This window comes from Bubalus kerabau, chromosome 1 (assembly GCF_029407905.1).
Source record: "Bubalus kerabau isolate K-KA32 ecotype Philippines breed swamp buffalo chromosome 1, PCC_UOA_SB_1v2, whole genome shotgun sequence".
In the NCBI taxonomy this organism is placed as follows: Eukaryota; Metazoa; Chordata; class Mammalia; order Artiodactyla; family Bovidae; genus Bubalus; species Bubalus kerabau.
In genome coordinates, this window is record NC_073624.1 from 88,576,460 (window position 1) to 88,602,347 (window position 25,888).

The window sequence follows — 25,888 nt, forward strand, 5'->3', positions numbered from 1 at the left end:
CAGTCGTGTCCAACTCTGTGCGACCCCATAGACGGCAACCCACTAGGCTCCTCTGTCCCTGGCAAGAATACTGGAGTGGGTTGCCATTTCCTTCTCCAATGCATGAAAGTGAAAAGTGAAAGTGAAGTTGCTCAGTCGTCCTCGACTCTTAGCCACCCCATGGACTGCAGCCTACCAGGCTCATCCGTCCATGGGATTTTCCAAGCAAGAGTACTGGAGTGGGTTGCAATAGGTGACTCAGACTGCTGCTACTGCTAAGTCACTTCAGTCGTGTCCGACTCAGACTAGTAGTCCTCAGTTCTAACTACACATAGAAATCACCTTGGGAGGTTTGGAAAAATAATAGTGATAACATGCCCCCTAACACACACCAGTTTCTGATTCAGTTCGTCTAGAATGGAATCTAAGCATGGATGTTTTAAATGCTTTGAGAAGATTCTAATGTGTTGCCAATACTAAGATCTGCAGATTATATTAAAAGCTAAAAACAAATGTAGCTGGAGCCCAAGTAGGTAAGACAAATAAGCAAAGCAGATTGGATACAAGGAACTGGAGAACATGTGTCTCATCTATTTCAGTAAAAATAAGACAGATCTTTTTATTTCTTTTCAAGAAATGCCAGAAATCAAGTTTTAAGTGAAATTCAGATACTTAAATGTTGACAGCTAATTCCAAACAATTTTAAGAGAACAAGTCCTACAAAATACACCCACAGGCTTCATTTGGTTCTCTAGTCACCAACATAACAAAATCAGTTCAATAAATCAAGCCCAACTTTTCCTCTGTGTTCTGTCCTGCCATTCTCCCAACTCAAAGCCCCCTCCTCCCAGACCTCGGGCCATAAACTCTCCATTTCCTTTTCCTTTCCATTGTTCCCTTCTTTTCCCATCTTCTTTGTTTTCCATCACTCCTAAGAGATGGAAACTGAGATCCACACATTAAATCTTTATGTGGCCCTGGCTGCATCACTCTGACGGGCTTCTCTACCTGGGAAAATTCAAGTTATAAACTGTAACCTGAGGCTGTGACTCCATGATGTCAACAACCAGTTGGTTTCGTGAAGTCGGGGGAAAAGCCAATCAAGCTCATAACTTCATATTACCAAGAGGTTTATCAAACAAACAATATATGGAAGTCGTCATTTAATTTCTGTTTTTGTTTTGTTTTTAAATCTAAATCACTTATAAAAATTACCCCAGTATTGTTTTTAAAAAATTCCCCTGTCTGAGCTCTATGCCAGGCCAACTAAATCTGAATCTCTGGAAATAGAGTCTGGGCATTGGTAGCTTTTAAGAGACTTTAGGTGAATCTGGTGTGAAGCCTGCTTTGAGAATCATTAATCCTGACCTATCTCCTAAACCTGCAGATTACCAGAGTCTGAACTTGTTCAAGGATATTCTTGGCTCTGTTCTCATTGTACCTTCACAGCTCAGACATTGTCATTAGCATCATACAGATGAGAAAAGGAGGCATTAAAAATGTTAGCTGAGTTACCCAAGGGGACCCAGTTAGTTACAGGCAAAGATACACTATAGCATTACCTGAGGCAGAGTTCCTTGACAGCAACCTGGGTGCTTGCAAAGTTTACCCAAACCATGGTGCTTTCCTATGACTGGATTCCTTTATGCTTAGTAAGTAACCCTAACACACAGGTGGTGAGCTGAAAACTAATGACTAAAATGCTATCAATTCCAGATATAAGTTTTTTAAAAAGGTTCAATTTAGGGCCAGTGTTCTAGGGTGTCCTTCTCTAAAGTCTATGATGCTATTTGGATTTCACTTCCTTCTATGCACTTGCTTCCCCCACCTCCATACTACCTTTCACAGATGCACATTCGCCCAGGGACTGAAAAGTTTCAGGTAGTTTCCGTTAAAACATTTTCAGAAAAATATTTTTAAATGATTAAATATTCGTTGAACATTAGAGGTAAGGGGAACTTTCCTGATCAACTTCCCCCACCTCCTCTGATAGATGAGAAACCTGAAGTCTCTTTTAATTTAGTACCTATGGAGTATTAACAGTGTGCCAAGCTCTTCACATCTATTATCCTCACTAACCCTTCAGGATAACTCAGTAAGTACCACTATCATCACCACCATCACTACCATTTAACAAAGGGGGGGTGGGAAAACTGAGGCTCCGAGATGCTGAACAACTTGCCCAAGGTGTCTAAGCTGATAAGTTGAGACTGGGCATTTACATTTGACTCAAAGTATCTGTCCTTACTTCACCTTCCATCACCTGGACTGATGGTGCAAAATGTGAAAGATAAATATGAAAAGGCTAGGAGGTAATCAGTGAACACTTATTTAAAGAGGCAGAAAGTGGTATTTGGGCTAAGCCTTTTACAAATATATAGGATTTCAGCAGGCATTCCAGTTTGGAATCAGCATCAATATTGAGGCAGAAAGTGACAGGGAGGACATAGGGTGAACTGGGAGAAAGTGATGGAAAGAGGTGAGGAACAGATTGTGGAAGGTCCCAGATGCCTGACTAAGGAATTTAGACTTTAATTGTAGGCAACTGATTTTGAAAAACAGTGGTTTTTGAAAACCACTGAAGGGTTTTCAAAAGAAAGATTAGTTTAAAATTAGTTTAAAAAATACAGATCCCATGGAAGTGTTGAGACTGAATTAGGGGAGCAGAACTTTATACCCAGGAGACCAACTAGAAGCCCATTACGCCTCCTTTGCTGGCTACTTTACTCTTTACCCTTCACCGTGCTTGCATCTGCTCCCCCGAGTGCTAGTTTCTTCAGGGCACCTCCATGTCTGTTTCACCATTTTTGAATCCCAATAAACTCCTTAAATTGCCCTGTCTAAATCAAGTGATAGAGACCTGAACCTGGGCAGTGGGAATGGAGATGAAAAGACAGGTTTATGCATCATTTGCAGATTCCTGGTAACTGCTCAAAAACGGAGAGAAGGCGAGAGAAAAAGCACAGTAGAAAGAGACTCCGATGCTTCAACTTAGCAGAGGAACAAATAATGAGATCTAGAAAGAAAAGGATGGTCAACAGTAGCACTAAGTGGTGAACAAGATGTTTTGACTAAGATCTCAATCCAACAGGCATTTATTAAGCAGTTATTCTGTGCTGGGCATTAGGGAAACAATGGTAAGTAAGACTAATTTTGCGCTCATGCATCACCCAGGGAAAGAAAAAGACAGTCTAGCAATAATCAGGTGTCTGGTCTCTTAGTCTCAGGACAAATGTACCCTCTTACAAGACCCACCTAGAAGGTCATCTATCTCAGGCATCAGCCTTCCTCACAAGATTGACGTGGTTCTATTCGTTCACTGCAAGAACAAATCTCCAACATTCATTTATAGGTGTATTTATTGTCTGTTTCCCCCCAGGAGAAGGGACAGCTCACAGAAATAGGAACTTTTATCTTGTAGTTGCTAACTGCCACATAAACTCTCAGTAGGAAACACTCATTGAATATGTTTAGGGGGGAAAAAGTGAATTCACCTCATCAAGGTTAAGGCCTCAAGCCAAATCAGGTGAGTTTAGTGATGTCTAAGGAACTACTGAGAACTGAGTAACTCTGAGGAGTAAAGCCAATTTGAGGTTGGGGCCCAAACTGAAATCCTACCATCATCAGACCTGTCTGAAAAATTTCAGGAATACCCAGCCGGTGAGAGATTCATTTAACAATGAGGCCAGCCAGCCACCTAGCTCAGGTTTTATTTCCGTCGTCGTTCTGACGTCAGAAAAAGCACGAGTTGCCGCCGTTTCTTCTATCAAGGTGACAAATTACAGTCTTGTTGGGCCCTGGAGTCTGCAAACGATGGATTTATTCTCTCCTTCCCCTTATATTAAAAAGTCTTAAACCCACGGCAGAGATGTCAGATCCTTTCCCAAATGCAAATAAATACGGTTTCCTAGCTCTCGGGTCTTTTTCAACTCATGAAATACATCACCAGGGATTCGTCCGCGAAAGTATGTGATACTGGTGGCAATTAGGTTTTCACCGGAGAACCAGAGCAATAAATACCGGGTCAGACACAAAGGACTCACAATTGTAGCACCAACTTCCCAAGCCGAAGACAGCCTGTGAAAGGCACCTCCGAAACGCCGGGACGCGGTTACCGCGAAATTCCTTTTGCCGCCATATATACTTGTACCTTCTAACTACAGTTCAGTCCAAACCCAGGGCTGGGCACTTCCACAGGGAAGCGACGCCCAGGCAGCCCTGTAGCCTGGGGGTACCAGTGGGTGCTGAGGACCCCGAAGCTCCGGGAGGGGAATGACGGTGGTGGGGGCGTGCACCGGGGCGAAGGAGCACTTTCCTCGGGGCACCCGCCCGGCGAGGTTAAAGGCCTATTGTGGTAACATTTAGGGACGCGAGGGTGATTCGGGGGTGGGGGGAAGACGTGGGAGTGCTGGGGAGGACACTCGGCGCTCGGGCCCCGCGCAATCGTTGCCCTTTTGTTCGCCAGCTCCACCGGTTCCTAGCTTTCAGAACGGCACTTCTCTCTTTCTCTCCTTCCTTTGGGAAAGAACCTCTTTGGGGAGGGAAAGGGCAGTGAGTCACTGCCAGCATCGCTTAATAATCCCCCTCACCCCTCGTCCCCCAACCTCATAGCCCGCATCCTCTCCGTTACTGAGAGCCGGGCAGAGCTCGAGAAGGGCCGGCGAGCGTGTTCCTGTTTACTCGGGCTCCGTGGCCAGTCCTCGAGACCCAGCCGGCCGCATACTCAACCCCGGGCACATCACATGCCTTTCTTGGGGCTCCTACGACACAGGAAATTCCCCGCAAATGCCCAGCACTCAACCACTCCTCGGGAATGCAGTGGAGCCCTCACCTCGGCGCGCTCTCTAGACCCGCGTGGTCCCTAACCCGCGAATGATTTAACCAGATCTGGCACCACAATCTGCCACTAAGAAAACAGACCCCAAAAGTAAGCCGCAGCCCACGCAACGCTAAAACCACGGGCTCCGCGCCTCTTTACACTGCCGCAGGCGGTCAGCAGAACCTTGGATCTGACTTTTCTCTTGGTAAAAGCAAAATCCGAACGCATCCGGCTCAGCCGCGCACTCCTTCCTTTTACGCCCGCATGGATGACTTCTGCGTTACCGCCTCCTCCCACATCTAAAACGTCCCTTTCCTCCCCACCGCTGCTCCCTCAGCTCTCCCTGGGAAAGGGAAATCCTCTTACCTCGGACCAAAAAAAAAAGGGGGGGAAAAGTGGTATCCGCCCTTCCCGGATTTTCCCCCAGCCTTGCGATGTCCTTTGTGTCAAGGTCTGGCTGCCTTGGCGGATGAAAGGTGCCTTCCGTCAGCGAGGGCTGGGCGGGGAGGCTCGGCGTGGCGTGGCGATTTCCGAGGAAGGTGAAGGGCGGCGACCTTCATGCGGAGCGGCGTGCCGCCCCAGCCCGCGCACTCCTGGCTCTCCTCCTCCTTTCGGGGCCGATTGCATCAGAAGCTCCCCCCACCAGCAACCCTTACCCACACGGTGCTCGCCAGCCTCGCACTCACATCCGCTCGCTCGGCCGCAGAGGGTCTCGAATCAAATCACAGTCATTCTCCTACTAGGGGACGCGTCGCCCTTGCGCATCCATGGCTCGCGATGGTTTAGCTGTTCAGGCTATTTATCCGCGTCTCGCGTGCCGTCGCCTCCCCTCCTGCGCGTCCGCTCTTTAACCGAAGATGCGTGTCACTGAGCGGTGCCCGTCACATGGTGTCTCTTGCCTAGGCGGCCGCCCCTGGCTGCCTCCTTGTCGCCGTCCGCCGAGGATGCGGCGACCGCGGCCGGCGAAGGTTGAGCATCGGAAAGAGAGAGGGAGCGAGGGAGGGGTTGCGGGGCGCTTGTGTGCCGGGAGCGCCGGCGGTGGCACCGGGAGCGGAGTGTGCGCGCAGCCTGGACACCTGCCCCACGCCCTCCTGGTGCCCTGCGACGAGCCCAGAGCCCAGCTGCAGCGGTGGCCGGAGACTGGGAGCCCTCGGAGATGGAGAGGGGAGGTGGCTTGGAGGGCACGGAAGGAGGCGAGGAGGACTGTGCGATGGGGAGCTGCGGGTGCATTGGGGGTACGCCGGAGCCGGGCCGGGGCGCGTGAGCGAGGGGAGTTGCATTGTGGGAAGGGCGCCGCGTGAGGATGGCCGCCGGAGTGGCTGGTCGGCTCACAGCCCTGCAAGCAGCGTGGGAGCCGCTGGCAGCAAGGGAGCGGCGTGGAGGCTCCCTAGGGACGGCGCGGAGGAGGCCGGGATCGGCCGGGAGCGCGGACACCTCTGGAAAGCCTTTGTCCGTCACCCGCAGTGGGAGGTGCCTCCCCTCTTCCGGATCCAGCACCCGCAGTCCCGGCCAGCGCGCACCCCGAGATCTATGTTGAGGGGCTCCGTTGGGGGAACTGGGTGGTTTTGCTGAGCTGGGGCGCGCTCTGGGCTGGGAGGAGACCCCATGTGATCGAGCCCCGGGCGTGGCGCGTCGGGGATCAAGAAGCCGGGCGCTCGAAATCTGGGGTCAGCGGGGAGCGAGGGCGCAGGATGGAGGGATCTGGGGCTGCTGGGACCGTTTCCCTTTCTTTTGCTCTCTCTTTGTTCCAGGCACAGCCCCTCTGAACTGACTGGGCACTTCCTTGCAGGGCAGTGTGTTTCCTTAAAATGGCGACAGGAAATCCCACCTGCGCGTCAGCCAATGAGAGTCAGCGCCGCGCGAATTTGCGCGGTGGAAACTCGAGCCTTCTATTGACAGGAATGGTTGCGTCTCCGTGTTCCATCAAAACAGGAAAAGGAAGGTGAATCATCTTTCAAAAATTAATCTACCAGGCGCATTTCAAAAGGGCAGACGGAATAGCCTCTGATGCAGTGGCTATGGCTTTTTAGTCACCGCTGGAAAAGCGAGAGGAAAACCAAACGCCTCATAACTAGAATACTTGTTCCGTCGAGTGGCAGAAATTGGTCTTGGTTAGTTCGACAATGGCTGTCTGAGAATCCTGTTCAGAAGGCCAGCTCTTGAATAAACCGGAGAAGCTGAAAGGCAGTGCAAACAGAAAGGGGAAGATGATGGATGGGGAGCCTCGCTCAAACAGACCTGCGGTCAAATTCTGCCTCTGACACTGCTTCCCTCGCCTGCTTAACGTTTGTCCTTAGTTTTGTTCCCAAGTTTGTAAAAAACAACACCACCACAGTTAGCAGTACCCATATCCTAATAATAGTATACACGTCGCCAAAAAGTTGGTTTTTCTCCCCCCTCCCTTTCTAGAGGAAGCTAATTTAGAATGAAATTGCTAATTATAAGTAGTGTGCCCTTTGCCTGGCAGGGATAATGCTTATAAATAAGGTAGGAAATCTGAACATGCAAAATGATAGACTGAGCATGGCTCCATCAGCTGGTTACCTTATCATCACTGGTATATTCCCCAGTGTTTAGAGAGCATGTCTGATTGTCTGATGGAAAGCTTATCTTTTGATTAGGGTTTTAACTTATTTCTGTGCACCTAAGGCTGCAGTTAGGTAGCATTTAAAATTTTTTTTAAATTGTGGTAAAAATCCTATAATATAAACATACTATTTTAACTATTTAACTGTATAGTTCAGTGACACTAAGTACATTCATATTGTTTTTCGACTCTCACCATCATCCATCTTCTGAATTTTTCAGCTTCCTATACTGAAACTCTGTTCCCCTTAAACACTTAACTCCCCATTCCCTTTCCACCCCACCCCCAAAGTACTTTCTGACAGCTGTTGTAGCTACCTTGTATAAGTGGAATCAAGCAGTATTTGTCTGCTCTTAATATATATTGTAATGCATTTTTTAAGGTTAACTTATGTCCTATAAACAGATTGTACCTTTTTTTCCCCCTCCCTGTTCTCCCAGTAGACTCTCATGAGTTATCTATTTTATACATAGTGGAGAAGGCAACAGCACCCCACTCTAGTACTTTTGCCTGGAAAATCCTATGGACGGAGGAGACTGGTAGGCTGCAGTCCATGGGGTCGCTAAGAGGCTAAGAGTCGGACACGACTGAGCGACTTCACTTTCACTCTTCACTTGCATGCATTGGAGAAGGAAATGGCAACCCACTCCAGTGTTCTTGCCTTGAGAATCCCAGGGACAGGGGAGCCTGGTGGGCTGCTGTCTATGGGGTCGCACCGAGTCAGGGCAGGACTGAAGCAACTTAGCAGCAGCAGTGTATATATGTCAGTCTCAATCTCACAATTGATCCTACTTCCCCTTTTCCCCCTTGCTGTCCATACTTCTGTCTCCTCTGCATCTGTGTCTGTATTTCTGCTTCGTAAACAGGTTCATCTGTACCATTTTTCTAGATATGTGTGTTAATATTCAATGTTTGTTTTTCTCTTTTTGACTTCACTCTGAATGATAGTCTCTACGTCCATCCACATCTCTGCAAATGGCACAATTTCATTACTTTTTATGGCTGAGTAATAACTACTGGTGCCAATCAATGAATTGGTAAAGTTGCAGGATACACAATTAATGGACAGAAATCTCTTGTATTCTTATACACTAGCAACAAAAGACTGGAAAGAGAAATTAAGAAAACAATCCCATTCACCATTTTAACAAAAAGAATCAAATACTTAGGAACAAACCTACCTAAGGAGGCAAAAGACCTCGACTCAGAAAACTGTTCAGATACTGAAATAAAGAGGACACAATCAGATGGAGAGATATACCATGATCTTGGTTTAGAAGGATTAATACTGTGAAAATGACTATCCTATCCAAGGCAATTTACAGATTCAGTGCAATCCTATTAAATTACCAATGGCATTTTTCACAGAAGTAAAGCAAAAAAATTTTCAATTTGTTTAGAAACACAAAAGACCCTGAACAGCCAAAGCCATCTTGAGAACGAAAAGCAGAGCTGGAGGAATCAGGTTCCTTGACTTCAGACTATACTACAAGGCCGCAGTAATCAAGGTAGCATTTTACAAACTCAATTCAGTAGTCGAATTGGGCTTCACTCCTTGGCAACTACTGTGCTAAGCACTTTACATGTAAATATTATTACATGTTATCCTTTTAATTACTCAATATCATATTAGCCTGTGTATAAATAAGAAAACAGGTTTGAAGAGGCTAAGTTCACATTAAGACAGTAAGTGGTGAAAGGGGGCTTGAATTCTTGTTCAGGCCCAAATTCAAAGTCCATGCTCAGGCTTAACCATGATTCTACAACCGTTTGCAACTAGACAGTCTTGGGCTTCGAGTGTGGAAAGATCTTCACCCCTCATCTGGATTTTAGTTGGCAATCTGAAAATGGAGTGTAGATGTCCCCTTGGAGGCTGAAACGAAGAAGCTGCTGTGGAGACGATTGCTGGGAGGAAGGATGGGGATGATATTCAGGAAGAGTGCTCAGTGGCTTCAGTGTGGCTTTTCCTCCAACACCACTTGTAGGTGAAACTTCCTGTCAGAGGTCCTTTCAGTAGCTCAGCATTTAAACCCAATTGCTGTGGTCTCAAATGGAAGCAGGGGTATCATGATGATGAGTCTGCTCTTTGCTGTGTGCCTCTCGAGACAAGCAACAACATAAGCACCTAATAGATGGTCTCTCATTTAATCCTCACATCATTCCTAGGAGGTACAGTCCATTATAACCCATGATTCAGAGTCTAATGAATTTATTCCAAGTCCACTCAGCTCTAACTGACATATCTAGGTCTTATATCCAGCACTGATTCCAAAGTCAGTTTACTGTGCCTGGCTCTAAGATGTTCCCTGATGCTGGAACAACCCCTTTGGAGGACCAAGAGGATGAAGGACCCCCTGCCTTCACATGGGGATCGCTGCCCTATTTCCAGGCAGCCTGGGAATCAGTTTGCTTTGTAACAGTTATGAGCCCCAAGGTCATTGTTGATTGTATCTAAAATTACTGTGGACCTTTGCAACTGAGTAGATTCCCCAAATGATACTCATGTAGTCAGGACATATTAATGGGTTATACAGTGGGCTGCCCTATGGTACTGAGAAAATAAACATTTCTGTATCTGGAAGTGAGGCTGGAGAAGGAATCTGTAGCGTGAAAAGAGAATTGAATCACCTCAGGTCACCTGGGAGTTTTCTAGTAGCTCCCATGGGCCCTTTCTGGAAGGGTCCAGGAAGGAGGGGCAACTTTGTGAAGAAAGATTAATCACATCCCCAACAAGATTCAGCCTAAACTTGAGCAACACCTGCCCTCACCGCAGCTTCACCCTGTACTCACCTGGGTTGCACATGCTTCCCGTCTGGGTGCCCAGTAGGAGAGCTGTGCACTTACAAAGAAAAGGTGCTTTCCCCCATGAGTTTTCAAAGCTGTCCAAATACATTGGTATGTAGATCTATACATATATATATATTTCTTGTGGGTGAATTTTGAAATGGGATCAAAACTATCTCCTGAATGTGTATAGTTTTCTCTTTTTAATCAGTTATAGGACAGTCTGAATTTTGACAATGATGAAAAATAGAAAGATCAGTAGGTACAGTTTTTGCAGAATAAGTGTCCTGAATATCTTCTATTTATAACAGAAGTAATATGGCCATCTATGAAAAAAAAAAAACTTACCTCATTAGAAAATAAGTTATTTATTCTGAAATCAGTCTTTTACTCCAACTAATATGATCTAAAACATCAGATGGTCTTTAAAAGTATCTAGTTTTTCTTTTGATGGATGTAATCACATTTCTTTGCCTAATTAACCCATTTTACCAACTTCAATGTTCTTTGGATCTCATTCATAGATAACAGTATTTTGACAATAGGAGTTAGTTAAAGGAGCAAAGAATAACTTTGCAACCTAAAAGAGTCCCAGTCGTCTGGGCCTGACAGGGTCTTCTGTCATCTCTTCCAGCATCTCAGTGGACAATCTACCTCTCCAGATCTGTAACTGGCTCTGGCAGGAGGTCAACAAATTCTACTGAATCTAAACCGAATTTAAAATAAAATCACAGTGCAGTCCTCTTTAAAAATGTCTATTGTTCCTGATTTTGGCCCAGGTTAGCTTTGTAGGGTCACTTAATTTTCATCTGTTAGGGGAGCAGAGAGTAGGGTTTGTTCCGTATTGTGACTGGATGGCAAAATGGTCTCATTCACTGAAGCTAAACTAAAGAACCAGAGCCAATGATCAGTCCCAGGGGTTTATCTACCTGACCTTTATGCATTGTTATGCAGATCAACATGCCTGGATCTCCCTAGCTTCTTACCATATGAGGTAATGATACCCATCTGATGTTTAAATGACTCTGTGTCTCCAGAATCTTCACCACAATGCTTGGCACACAGTAAGTGCACAATAAGTGGTATCTGTTACTTTCTTGCATGCTTTGCAGAAATAAGCACAGGGCAATGAATTTTCAAAGTCCCAGCTTACAGGCATGAGTATTGCATTATGCTCATTCTATACTGAAATAGCTGTCAGACCAACACCTCTAATCCTGTTCTCCCACTATGGGAGTAAGGAGACAACGTATTTATTAGAAAATAGTCCTCCATGTCCACTCCAAACCTTAATTTTAAAGTGACAAAGGGAAGTTAAGCTCTACATATGAATGTGCTAATCAAAAAGTAGAAGTGTTCCAAAGTTGAGTATATTATCTACACTTGTTAATGGTGCCAGTATAAGTTACTATAACTTTTTTGTGATAAAATTAAATTTAATCACATTTAATTTAGTGATAAAAATGTGGGCTCTGAAGTGAAATTTTCTGAATTCTAATTCTGATTCCACCCTAATAACTCTGCGACCGCGGAGTTATTATTATTATTATCTCTGTTCCTGAATTTCCTCATCTTTAAAGTGGAAATAATAACACCTACCTTACATGGTAATATGAAATATGTTTGTTAATATGTGTAAACATTTCAAGCAAGTCATAATGTATCTTAGGTATTTAATAACAATATTAGTTACTGGAAAATAATTTGGCAATAAATAGGAAGAACTTAGATCCCATTGGTGTCACTTCTGGGAATCTGCATCCTAAAAATAATACACAGAGATGTTCACAAATAGCACAGATGATAAGAGCACAGGGTTTGGAATCAGGCAAGTAAAGGTAAAAGGCATGTTGAAAAGCATTCATTCCAAGTAAGGATAACATAAATTTAAATGATAGGTCTAAATTAAATATTCAGGTGGCTAGACTCAGGGAGATCTTTAAACCCTCAAACCCTTAGAGATAGTTTTAGAAATGGAATACAGGGCTGACTGTTCCTTAGTTCTGAACCAGTATCATCATTCTTACTTTCTTATCAGTTTGGGTGTCCAAAAGCAATACAATGGAGAAAGAATCTTCATCCAAGAGCCAGAGAAATGAAAGCAATAGTAGGGAAGTGATGAGAGGTATCAAGGGAAGTGAGGATAGAGATAAGAAAATGGGGAAATGAATGACAAAATCAGAAGGCGTGAAAATTTGAAACAAGTCCCAGATGGATAGCATGAGCTAGTTCAGGTGAGAACAAGGGCAAGGTCATCTCAGGAAGTTAGAAGGAGGGTATATGATGCTAAAACCTTACTGGGCAGAAATATGCTATGCTAGGTCACTTCAGTCGTGTCCGACTCTGTGCAACCCCATAGACGGCAGCGCACCAGGCTCCCCCGTCCCTGGGATTCTCCAGGCAAGAACACTGCAGTGGGTTGCCATTTCCTTCTCCAATGCATGAAAGTGAAAAGTGAAATCAAAGTTGCTCAGTCGTGTCCGACTCTTAGCGACCCCATGGACTGCAGCCTACCAGGCTCCTCCATCCATGGGATTTTCCAGGCAAAAGTACTGGAGTGGTGTGCCATATAGGTTTTGCCTTTTCTGCTGAGAAGGTAGCTTTGGGGAGGAAGGGGGTGTTTTTTTTGTCTCTTTTTTTCTATTCCTTCTGGCAAGCAATAAAAGGGGAAGAGCCCTATTCATTACTTGAGTAGAGTTACACACTTTACTAAAATAAATTTCTATTTTAAGTAATTGTTCTTAAAATAGGAAATACCCAGTAATTTTCAGTGTGCTTGATTTTGAAGGACTATGTATTCGGTTTTATTTTAGACATCCAATGCTATTTCATAGTCACAAATGGGATAATTTTACTGAGAGGTTTATTGATATGTTTCTAGTTAACTATACACACACATATGTATGTGCTTCTAAAGTAAAATACTTCACAAGTTTTTGATTCAGATGTAACATGTCCAAAATTGAACTCATCCTTTTTCCCCCAAGCCCAAACCCTCCTCTTCCCCCATAGACCCCGTCTCGTGAAACTGTACCATCATGGTCACAACTGTTCAGGCTAGAGGTAGGGGGGTAGCTTAGTGTCTCCTTCACCTTTCAGATCCAACTGATGCATTCTTTGCACTAACATTTACTAAATGCCAGGCATTCTGCTAGTCCTTCATGGAGCTCAGAAGGACCAACATTCTGCAAATGATCTCACCAATGAATGAAGTTTGTAGATAGAGATAAGTGCTGTGAGGGAGAGACCTCAGCATGACTCTCTGGGGTAACAGAGGGACATGCACTGGGCTGGGAATCTGTGGAGGCTCCCCTGAAGACATGAGCCTTGCTTGGATGCTATCCTCTTTATGTGGAGGATTTTAGTAAGGAGCAGTGATGGACATGATCCAGTGAACATTTTCAAAGGAATAATCACCAGTCCTGTCACTCCGCCTACTAAATACTTATGGCATTTGTTCCTTTTCCTTCTTCCTTATGACCGTAGATGGCATGAGCCTCCAATAACACACTTCTGGAAAAGTTCTCATCAAAGGGCATTGATAACATATGTCATCCTGAAAACATATATTAAAAATTTTTTTTAATTAATTTAACCTAAAGACTTGATGCTTTTGAACTGTGGTGTTGGAGAAGACTCTTGAGAGTCCCTGGGACTGCAAGGAGATCCAACCAGTCCATTCTGAAGGAGATCAGTCCTGGGATTTCTTTGGAAGGAATGATGCTAAAGCTGAAACTCCAGTACTTTGGCCACCTCATGTGAAGAGTTGACTTATTGGAAAAGACTCTACTGCTGGGAGGGATTGGTGGCAAGAGGAGAAGGTGACGACAGAGGATGAGATGGCTGGATGGCATCACTGACTCGATGGACGTGAGTCTGAGTGAACTCCGGGAGTTGGTGATGGACAGGGAGGCCTGGAGTGCTGCAATTCAATTCATGGGGTCACAAAGAGTTGGATACGACTGAGCGACTGAACTGAACTGAACCTAAAGACACCTTGATTTTACTTCTGCAACATAATATGTACCTCAATATATTTGTCACTAATATATCTGTGTTATCGTCCTATTTTTTTAATATAAATTTATTTATTTTAATTGGAGGTTAATTACTTTAAAATATTGTATTGGTTTTGCCATACATCAACATGAATCTGCCACAGGTATACACGTGTTCCCCATCCTGAACCCCTTTCCATCCTCCCTCCCCATTCCATCCCTGTGGGTTGTCCCAGTGCACCAGCCCCAAGCAACCAGTATCATGCATTGAACCTGGACTGGTGATTCGTTTCATACATGATATTATACATGTTTCAATGCCATTCTCCCAAATCATCCCACCCTCTCCCTCTCCCACAGAGTCCAAAAGACTGTTCTATACACCTGTGTCTCTTTTGATGTCTCGCATACAGGGTTATCGTTATCATCTTTCTAAATTCCATATATATGCATTAGTATACTGTATTGGTGTTCTTCTTTCTGGCTTACTTCACTCTGTGTAATCGGCTCCAGTTTCATCCACCTCATTAGAACTGATTCAAATGTATTCTTTTTAATGGCTGAGTAATACTCCATTGTGTATATGTACCACAGCTTTCTTATCCATTCATCTGCTGATGGACATCTAGGTTGCTTCCATGTCCTGGCTATTATAAACAGTGCTGCGATGAACATTGGGGTACACGTGTCTCTTTCAATTCTGGGTTCCTCGGTGGGTATGTCCAACAGTGGGATTGCTGGGTCATAAAGCAGTTCTATTTCCAGTTTTTTAAGGAATCTCCACACTGTTCTCCATAGTGGCTGTACGAGTTTGCATTCCCACCAACAGTGTAAGAGGGTTCCATTTTCTCCACACCCTCTCCAGCATTTATTGTTTGTAGACTTTTGGATCACAGCCATTCTGACTGGCGTGAAATGGTACCTCATTGTGGTTTTGATTTGCATTTTTCTGATCATGAGTGATGTTGAGCATCTTTTCATGTGTTTGTTAGCCATCTGTATGTCTTCTTTGGAGAAATGTCTGTTTATTTCTTTGACCCATTTTTTGATTGGGTCGTTTATTTTTCTGGAATTGAGGTGCAGGAGTTGCTTGTGTATTTTTGATATTAGTTGTTTGTCAGTTGCTTCATTTACTATTATTTTCTCCCATTCTGAAGGCTGTCTTTTCACCTTGCTTATACTTTCCTTTGTTGTGCAGAAGCTTTTAAGTTTAATTAGATCCCATTTGTTTATTTTTGCTTTTATTTCCAATATTCTGGGAGGTGGGTCATAGAGGATCCTGCTATGATTTATGTCGGAGAGTGTTTTGCCTATGTTCTCCTCTAGGAGTTTTATAGTTTCTGGCCTTACATTTAGATCTTTAATCCATTTTGAGTTTATTTTTGTGTATGGTGTTAGAAAGTGTTCTAGTTTCATTCTTTTACAGGTGGTTGACCAGTTTTCCCAGCACCACTTGTTAAAGAGATTGTCTTAAATCCATTGTATATTCCTGCCTCCTTTGTCAAAGATAAGGTGTCCATAGGTGTGTGGATTTATCTCTGGGCTTTCTATTTTGTTCCATTGATCTATATTTCTGTCTTTGTGCCAGTACCATACTGTCTTGATGACTGTGGCTTTGTAGTAGAGCCTGAAGTCAGGCAGGTTGATTCCTCCAGTTCCATTCTTCTTTCTCAAGATTGCTTTGGCTATTCGAGGTTTTTTGTATTTCCATACAAATTGTGAAATTATTTGTTCTAATTCTGTGAAAAATACTGTTGGTAGCTTGATAGGGATTCCATTGAATCTGTAGATTGCTTTGGGTAGTATACTCATTTTCACTATATTGATTCTTCCGATCCATGAACACGGTATATTTCTCCATCTATTAGTGTCCTCTTTGATTTCTTTCACCAGTGTTTTTTAGTTTTCTATATATAGGTCTTTAGTTTCTTTAAGTAGATATATTCCTAAGTATTTTAGTCTTTTCATTGCAATGGTAAATGAAATTGTTTCCTTAATTTCTCTTTCTATTTTCTCGTTATTAGTGTATAGGAATGCAAGGGATTTCTGCATGCTGATTTTATATCCTGCAACTTTACTATATTCATTGATTACCTCTAGTAATTTTCTGGTGGAGTCTTTAGGGTTTTCTAGATAGAGGATCATGTCATCTGCAAACAGTGAGATTTTTACTTCTTCGTTTCCAATTTGGATTCCTTTTATTTCTTTTTCTGCTCTGATTGCTGTGGCCAAAACTTCTAAAACTATGTTGAATAGTAGTGGTGAAAGTGGGCACCCTTGTCTTGTTATGTTCCTGACTTTAGGGGAAATGGTTTCAATTTTTCACCACTGAGGATAATGTTTGCTGTGGGTTTGTCACATATAGCTTTTATTATGTTGAGGTATGTTCCTTCTATTCCTGCTTTCTGGAGAGTTTTTATCATAAATGGATGTTGAATTTTGTCAAAGGCTTTCTCTGCATCTATTGAGATAATCATATGGTTTTTATTTTTCAATTTGTTAATGTGGTGTATTACATTGATTGATTTGCAGATATTGAAGAATCCTTGCATCCCTGGGATAAAGCCCACTTGGTCATGATGTATGATCTTTTTAATGCGTTGTTGGCTTCTGATTGCTAGAATTTTGTAAAGGATTTTTGCATCTATGTTCATCAGTGATATTTGCCTGTAGTTTTCTTTTTTTGTGGCAGCTTTGTCAGGTTTTGATATTAGGGTGATGGTGGCCTCATAGAATGAGTCTGGAAGTTTGCCTTCCTCTGCAATTTGCTGGAAGAGTTTGAGCAGGATAGGTGTTAGCTCTTCTCTAAATTTTTGGTAGCATTCAGCTGTGAAGCTGTCTGGACCTGGGCTTTTGTTTGCTTCAAGATTTCTGATTACAGTTTCAATTTCCGTGCTTGTGATGGGTCTGTTAAGATTTTCTTCCTGGTTCAGTTTTGGAAAGTTGTACTTTTCTAAGAATTTGTCCATTTCTTCCAAGTTGTCCATCTTATTGGCATATAGTTGCTGATAGTACTATCTTATGATCCTTTGTATTTCTGTGTTGTCTGTTGTGATCTCTCCATTTTCATTTCTAATTTTATTGATTTGATTTTTCTCCCTTTGTTTCTTGATGAGTCTGGCTAATGGTTTGTAAATTTTATTTACTCTTTCAAAGAACCAGCTTTTGGCTTTGTTGATTTTTGCTATGGCCTCTTTTGTTTCTTTTGCATTTATTTCTGCCCTAATTTTAAAGATTTCTTTCCTTCTACTAACCCTGGGGTTCTTCATTTCTTCCTTTTCTAGTTGCTTTAGGTGTAGGTTAGGTTATTTATTTGACTTTTTTCTTGTTTCTTGAGGTATGCTTGTATTGCTATGAACTTTCCCCTTAGCACTGCTTTTACAGTGTCCCACAGGTTTTGGGTTGTTGTGTTTTCATTTTCATTCGTTTCTATGCATATTTTTATTTCTTTTTTGATTTCTTCTGTGATTTGTGGGTTATTCAGCAGCGTGTTGTTCAGCCTCCATATGTTGGAATTTTTAATAGTTTTTCTCCTGTAATTGAGATCTAATCTTACTGCATTGTGGTCAGAAAGGATGCTTGGAGTGATTTCAATTTTTTTGAATTTACCAAGGCTAGATTTATGGCCCAGGATGTGATCTATCCTGGAGAAGGTTCTGTGTGCTCTTGAGAAAAAGGTGAAATTTATTGTTTTGGGGTGAAATGTCCTATACATATCAATTAGGTCTAACTGGTCTAGTGTATCATTTAAAGTGTGTGTTTCCTTGTTAATTTTCTGTTTAGTTGATCTATCCATAGGTGTGAGTGGGGTGTTAAAGTCTCCCACTATTATTGTGTTATTGTTAATTTCCCCTTTCATACTTGTTAGCATTTGTCTTAGCTATTGTGGTGCTCCCGTGTTGGGTGCATATATATTTATAATTGTTATATCTTCTTCTTGGATTGATCCTTTGATCATTATGTAGTGTCCTTCTTTGTCTCTTTTCACAGCCTTTGTTTTAAAGTCTATTTTATCTTATATGAGTATTGCTACTCCTGCTTTCTTTTGGTCTCTATTTGCATGGAATACCTTTTTCCAGCCCTTCACTTTCAGTCTGTATGTGTCCCCTGTTTAGAGGTGGGTCCCTTGAAGACAACATATATTGGGGTCTTGTTTTTGTATCCATTCAGCGAGTCTTTGTCCTTTGGTTGGGGCATTCGACCCATTTACATTTAAGGTAATTATTGATAAGTATGATCCCATTGCTATTTACTTTATTGTTTTGGGTTCAAGTTTATACACCCTTTTTGTGTTGCCTGTCTAGAGAATCTCCTTTAGCATTTGTTGGAGGGCTGGTTTGGTGGTGCTGAATTCTCTCAGTTTTTGCTTGTCTGTAAAGCTTTTGATTTCTCCTTCATATTTGAATGAGATCCTTGCTGGGTACAGTAATCTTATTTTCTTTCATTACTTTAAGTATGTCTTGCCATTCCCTCCTGGCTTGAAGAGTTTCTATTGAAAGATCAGCTGTTATCCTTATGGGAATCCCCTTGTGTGTTATTTGTTGTGTTTCCCTTGCTGCTTTTAATATTTGTTCTTTGTGTTTGATCTTTGTTAATTTGATTAATATGTGTCTTGGGGTGTTTCGCCTTGGGTTTATCCTGTTTGGGACTCTCTGGGTTTCTTGGACTTGGGTGATTATTTCCTTCCCCATTTTAGGGAAGTTTTCAACTATTATCTCCTCAAGTATTTTCTCATGGTCTTTCTTTTTGTCTTCTTCTTCTGGGACTCCTATGATTTGAATGTTGGGGCATTTAACACTGTCCTGGAGGCCTCTGAGATTGTCCTCGTTTCTTTTAATCTGTTTTTCTTTTTTCCTCTCTGATTCATTTATTTCTACCATTCTATCTTCTAATTCACTAATCCTATCTTCTGCCTCTGTTATTCTACTATTTGTTGCCTCCAGAGTGTTTTTTATCTCATTTATTGCATTATTCATTATATATTGACTCTTTTTTATTTCTTCTAGGTCCTTGTTAAACCTTTCTTGCATCTTCTCAATCCTTTTCTCCAGCCTATTTGTCTGTGATTCCATTTTGCTTTCAAGATTTTGGACCATTTTCACTATCATTATTTGGAATTCATTATCAGGTAGATTCCCTATCTCTTCCTCTTTGGTTTGGTTTGGTGGGCATTTATCCTGTTCCTTTACCTGCTGGGTATTCCTCTGTCTCTTCATCTTGTTTATATTGCTGAGTTTGGGGTGGCCTTTCTGTATTCTGGCAGTTTGTGGGGTTCTCTTTATTGTGGCATTTCCTCACTGTGGGTGGGGTTGTACAGGTGGCTTATCAAGGTTTCTTGGTTAGGGAAGCTTGTGTCGGTGTTCTGGTGGGTGGAGCTGGATTTCTTCTCTCTGGAGTGCAATGAAGTGTCCAGTAATGAGTTATGAGATGTCAATGATTTTGGAGTAACTTTGGGCAGCCTGTATATTGGAACTCAGGGCTGTGTTCCTGTGTTGTTGGAGAATTTGAGTAGTATGTCTTGCTCTGGAACTTCTTGGCCTCTGGGTGGTGCTTGGTTTCAGTGTAGGTATGGAGGCGTTTGATGAGCTCCTGTCAATTAATGTTCCCTGGAGTCAGGAGTTCTCTGGTGTTCTCAGGGTTTTGACTTAAGCCTCCTGCTTTTGGTTTTCAGTCTTATTTTTACTGTAGTCTCAAGACTTCTCCTTCTATACAGCACCGTTGATAAAATATCTAGGTTAAAGATGAAAAGTTTCTCCACAGTGAGGGACACCCAGAGAGGTTCACAGAGTTACATGGAGAAGAGAAGAGGGAGGAGGGAGTTAGAGGTGACCCAAATGAGATGAGGTGGAATCAATAGAGGAGAGAGCAAGCTAGCCAGTAAGCACTTCCTTATGCGCACTGCACAACTGGACCACTCAGAGATATTCATGGTGTTATACAGAGAAGAGAAGAGGGAGGAAGGAGACAGAGGTGGCCAGGAGGATAAAAGTGGGGAATGAAAAGGAGAGAGACAGACCCAGCCAGTAATCAGTTCCGTAAGTGTTCTCCACCGTCTGGAACACACAGAGATTCACAGAGTTCGGTAGAGAAGAGAGGGGGTAGGGAGGAGACAGAGACGACCTGGTGGAGAAAAAGGAGATTCCAAAGAGGGAGAGAGTAGTCAAGCCAGTAATCTCACTCCCAAGTAAAAATGGGTACTGAAGATTGGGTTCTTAAAGGTACAAAATTGATAACAAATACCAAAAAGCACAGATTAAAAATCTAGAGTAGAGTTTGGAATTTCAAAAATACAATATTAAAGAAAAGAAGAAGAAAAAAAAGAAAGAGGAAAAAAAAACAAAGTCACAAAAATTATAAATATATATATATGTAGTTTGCTTTTAAAAAATAGGTTCTTTTTTTTTTTTTTTTTGCAAAGTAATGGTAGATTACAAAAGTGAAATTTAAAGGAGTAATAGAGGACTTAAAATTAAAAAAAATTTTTTTTAAAAAGAATCATCGTAAAAATAGTAAAAATATATCTAGGGCTTTCTCTGGTGGTGTTGTAGGTATTGTGGGGTCAGTTCATTTTCAGACAGTTCCTTGGTCCGGCTCATATTTCTCAAGATCTATAGGCCCCTTCCCATGTAGTCAATACTAATGACAGGGTTTTACTCTATTGCACCTGTCACTTCCAAGGCGGTTCCCTCTGTTTTAGCTTCTTCTGTTTGCTGGTCTCTTCAGTGTCTGATTTCTGCCCTGACACAAAGGGGGTGGTGATGGACACTTTTTTTAGGCTCACTTGGTCAGTCGTGCTGTGGGGAGGGAGGGACGCTGCAAACAAATAACACTGGCGTGTGCTTGCAGTGCCTCGGCCACACTGGGCCTGCCCCTGTTCACGGCGCGTGTACCCTCCCTGCCCACACTGCTCAGGCTCTAGGTTGCTCCACCAGGAACCATCTGAGGCCAGCCCTGGGCTGCATGCACCTCCCAGGTCTAAGCTTCTCAGGTCAGGCACTCGGGTAGTCCTCAGAGGCGCAGACTTGGTTGGGCCTGCGTTTTGTGCCCTTCTCAGGTCCGAGCAGCTCAGGTGATGTGTTTGGCGAGCACGGTCACTGCGACTTATTGCCTCCCCCATCCCTGCCGCTCGGTTTTCTGGGTGTACAACCAGCACACATTCTCAGGCGGATGTTGACTGTCCGGAACCTCAAGAAGTCTTAGTTAGCAAAGAAGCCTGCTTGCAGTTTGGTAGATAACGTCTCTCTGGGGCTGCGATTGCCCGCTTCCAGCTCTGGCTGCCTGTCACCGGAGGGGGATGGTCTGCAGCCGGTTATCTGTGTTCAGTCCTTTGTTCTGTGTGAGGGCCTGTCGGCATCTTAGGTTAGGGCTGGCTTTGCGCGAGGTAGCCATTCCCGCAATCTGGTTTGCTAGCCCAAGTTAGTTCCCTCAGATTGCCCTCGGGGCATTCAGGCCTGGTCCTTACTCTAAGCAATGCAGCCCGCGCCTCCCTGCCCAGCCCCCGCTTGCTAGTGGCGAGTGCAGGCGTCTGCACTGCTTCTCTGCTGGGGGAGTTACTCTTGGGCTCGTAATCTGTGGGTTTTAATTATTTATTTATTTTTCCTCCCTGTTATGTTGCCCTCTGTGCTTCCAAGGCTCACCACAGACTCGGCAGTGAGAATGTTTCCTGGTGTTTGGAAACTTCCCTCTTTTTAAGACTCCCTTCCTGGGACAGAGTTCCATCCCTACCTCTTTTGTCTCTATTTTTTGTCTTTTATATTTTTTCCCTACCTCGTTTCGAAGACAATGGGCTGCTTTTCTGGGTGCCTGATGTCCTCTGCCAGCATTCAGAAGTTGTTTTGTGGAATTTACTCAGCATTTAAGTGTTCTTTTGATGAATTTGTGGGAGAGAAAGTGGTCTCACCATCCTATTCCTTCGCCGTCTTAGGACCGCCCCTCCCTATTATTGTCCTATTTATCATATACATAAAAACATTCACAAAAAGTTAAATAGCAGGAGTTTATACTTATTTGTTATTTTTTGTATTACTAAAATATATTTCTAATTATTATTACAATATTAACATTTTAGTAAGATAAATTCTATTGAGTATACTTTATTTTTAAAATCTTAGTTTAACACTCTGTGATACAGCAATTCACAAGTCTGGTTCCAAATTTGATTAATTTTGATTCTTTTATTTAATGGCTGTCACAGCTGGAAAAGAAACCTCACAGAGACATGTTTGTGCCATGCCAAAAACAGATGGCATGTTTTTTAACTGTTTTCAAGCACCTTGGACATAATAGAAGCTCAATAAATATTTGTCCAATTAATGAATGTATGAATGAAAAAGTAGAATATCTTTATAGTTCAGTAGCTCTAATTCTTTTCTATTGAATTTAAATTTCAGGTCCTTAAAATGACAAGGAATATAACAATATTTATAAAATATTTATAAAATGTACATTTAGCTAAGTTTTTAAAGCCTGAGAGCCTATATACACAAAGCAAATGAATAGCCATTTTTGGAAACTTGTGGCTAATGAATTACCATTTTAAAACATCAAGGGTAAGAGCTTATCGAATGACACTTTTAAAAGGGAAAAAGGAACTTCAACCTGTGTTTAAAAAGTAATGTGTTGGGCTTCTCTGGTGGCTTAGTGGTAAGGAATCAGCCTTCCAATGCAGGAGACACGGGTTCGATCCCTAACCTGGGAAGATCCCAAATGCCGCAGGGAAACAGGCCCATGCACCACAACTATTGAGCCTGTGCTCTAGAGCCCAGGAGCCTCAACTACTGAGCCCACGTGCCAGCAAATACTGGAGCCCACGAACTCTAGAACCTGTGCTCTGCAGCAAGAAAATCTACAGCAGTGAGAAGCTTGTCCACTGCAACTAGGAAGTAGCCCCCTCTCACCACTAGAGAAAAGCCCATGCAGCAACAAAGACCCAGCACAGCCAAAAATAAATAAATAAACATTTTTAAAAAGTAACGGAAAACAATACATATATAAGCGTTTCCCAGGTGGCACCATGGTAAAGAATTCACTTGCCAATGCAGGAGACACAAGGGATGTGGCTTCAATTCCTGGGTTGGAAAGATCCCCTGGAGGAGGAAATGGCAACCTTCTCCAATATTCTTGCCTAGAGAATCCCACAGACAGAGGAGCCTGGTGGGCTACAGTCCATCAGATTGCAAAGAGTCAGCCATGACTGCGTGTGCACACACACACACACACACACACACACATATGTATAAGTGAAACTGAATAACTTGGCTGTACATCTGAAACACTGTAAATCAACTATACTTCAGTAAGAAATAAAAAAATTTAAGTAATGTATTTAGTTTAACAAGGTTCTAGCTCATCAGAATTATCTAGAAAATTCAGAGCCCCAACCCCCTAAAAATGACCATTCCTTAATAGCAAGTGTGGTTTTTCTTCCAGACTTGTCTGGATATGTGCCAGCATGTCTAATTCACCTTTGCTATATGAAATTCACATTTGTAAATGGAGTCAAATTAAATTTTGTGATTTAAAAGAACAGTTATATATTAATTTGTCCTGTTGTTCCTCCTTGCTCTTCTTATAACAATTAATATTTAGACATCATCCTATAGTTAAGATACAAAGCACTTAGCAATATCAATTTTATAATGAATTCGACAGCTCTTTATATTTATTATTGTAACTTAGATCAAAAAAGAAATGCACTGGTTTTTCCTTTTCAATTTTGAAAAGGAACAGAATGAAAGAAAATTGTCTTATTGCTTGGCATTTGTTCATTCAATACTTGTTCAACGAATGTGTTCAAAGTTAATTCCTTTGGCAGTGCTCTTTATCTGACTCTCCTTGGGAAACTTACTCCTGCAATTATTTTTTGACTACTGTATTTTCATCCTCTTCTCTACTGACTGTAAAGTATTCAAACTTCTCCTATCATTAAAATAAAGAAAAAAAGAGGATGGGGGAGTTAGGGAAGGGGGGAAATTGGGAGGAAATTCCCCATGATTTTACATTTGTCTCTGGCTATAGCCCTTGTCTTCTATTTAAGTGTCAAGCTTCACCAAAGAATAGTTAACAATATGTTCAAATTCTTTTCCTCCCATTCACTTTTTAAATACACACATACACATATAACTGTAAAATTTATTCTCACCATGGAAAAGTTGCAACATGCAGTCAAATGGAAAAAAGACAATCCAAACCATTTATAAGTTGATAGACTCTAGATAACCACTATTGACATTTAGTTCATTTTGCATATGTGCATACCATTAGTACAATCGGAATCGTGTGCAGTTTTGTATTTTTGTGACATTAAATTTTGATCATTTTACTCTCATTAAAAATTCTTCAAAACCATAAAATTTTAAGATAACAAATTATTCTATCATATGGTTTTGCAGTCATTCTCATTGATTTCAGATTTTTGCTTTTTTATAGAAGTGTATGGTACTTTTCCCCATCTCTGATTATTCCCATAGATAAATTTATAGAAGAGGAATTCTAGAGTTAAAATGTAGCAATGCTTTAAAATACTTGCTACAAGTTTAAAATCACTTTCTTGAAAGAAAGTATGCAAGGAAACATTGATAGTATGTGAAGGTAGTCATGGTATTGCTTCTTCAGCTTTCTTGGGTATTACAACTTTACTCATTTTTATTAATTTAGTAAGTGAAAAGTTTCTGGGTTTAATTTGCTTTTCTTTTGTTACCAGTTCTATTGAACTTTTTAAATGCACTTATTAGACCTTTTATTTCTTCTCTGAATTGTATATTATGTGTATTTTCTCCCAGTATTTTGTGTTTGGAAATCCATTTAGCTTTTTATATTTTAAAAGTCATAAATTGTAGCTAAATTTTTTTTTCTGTTTTTGTCTGCCTTTTTTTGTGTTCAGAAGTGGAAATTTTTATGTCAATAAATTGTTGAGTTTTTTTCCTTAAACTTACAAATTAATTGCTTATACAGAGAGAATATTCACCAGCGTATGGCTTTAGTTCTTATGACTTAGATATTTTTCCACCTGTTTACTTCTTTAACCCATCTAGGGAGACTTAAGAATCTAAACTGATTTGTTCCAAATCACTAACCTATTATTCCAGTGCCAGCTGTGAAAATTCTTTCTCTACTCAGTTGTGGTGCCTCTTTTATTCAATGTTATTATTTATTACAGTTTATTACACCAGATGAATTTAAGATTATTAAGTCAATAAAACAAAACAATTCAACTTGTGCCACACCTGTAATTCAACTTAAACACACACATAAAGGATTTACAATGAAAACCTAGACTACCCAAGGATTCTCTTAACATGAAATATGTATGTTGTCTTTCTATATTTTTTAAAGTGTAAAATATATAGATAAAGATCTGAGTATATTGAGAAGTATACCACACTCCTGAACAACCTGAATATAGCAACTTTTCCTAAATTAGTTTATAGAAACGGAACTTTGCCAATCAAATCTTACTTTTTAAAATAAAAATATGAACTGTCCTAACTAAGACATCATGCACAACTAAGACACCATTTTTAGGTAAATTACATGTCTCTATCAGGTAAGCATATATAGGAACTTTTCATGCAGTCAGTTTTTAGCTATCCACAATATATTGATTGACATTCTTATTTTGCAGGTCTAAGTCACCAAGAATGTTCGAAAATCAACCAATCAGACTTCTGTCACAGGTTGGGTTCCCTGGGAAACAGTGTGAGACTGAGATGAATGAGTGTG

The 25,888-nt window shown here is 41.8% G+C and overlaps 1 protein-coding gene across 4 annotated transcripts in view; it reads right to left on the reverse strand.

Moving 5' to 3' along the window:
* SLC38A1 (solute carrier family 38 member 1) overlaps positions 1–6,050 on the reverse strand; it is a 75,834-nt gene extending 69,784 nt beyond the window's left edge. For 2 of the 4 annotated variants that reach the window (XM_055581632.1, XM_055581642.1), the window contains exon 1: positions 5,165–6,050. The gene's annotated coding sequence lies outside the window, so the exon portion shown is untranslated. Of the gene's footprint in view, positions 1–4,022; positions 4,582–5,164 lie in introns of those variants that run through there. The other 2 variants (XM_055581659.1, XM_055581650.1) reach the window with 2 other exon arrangements.
* Between the last annotated feature and the right edge of the window lie 19,838 nt (positions 6,051–25,888).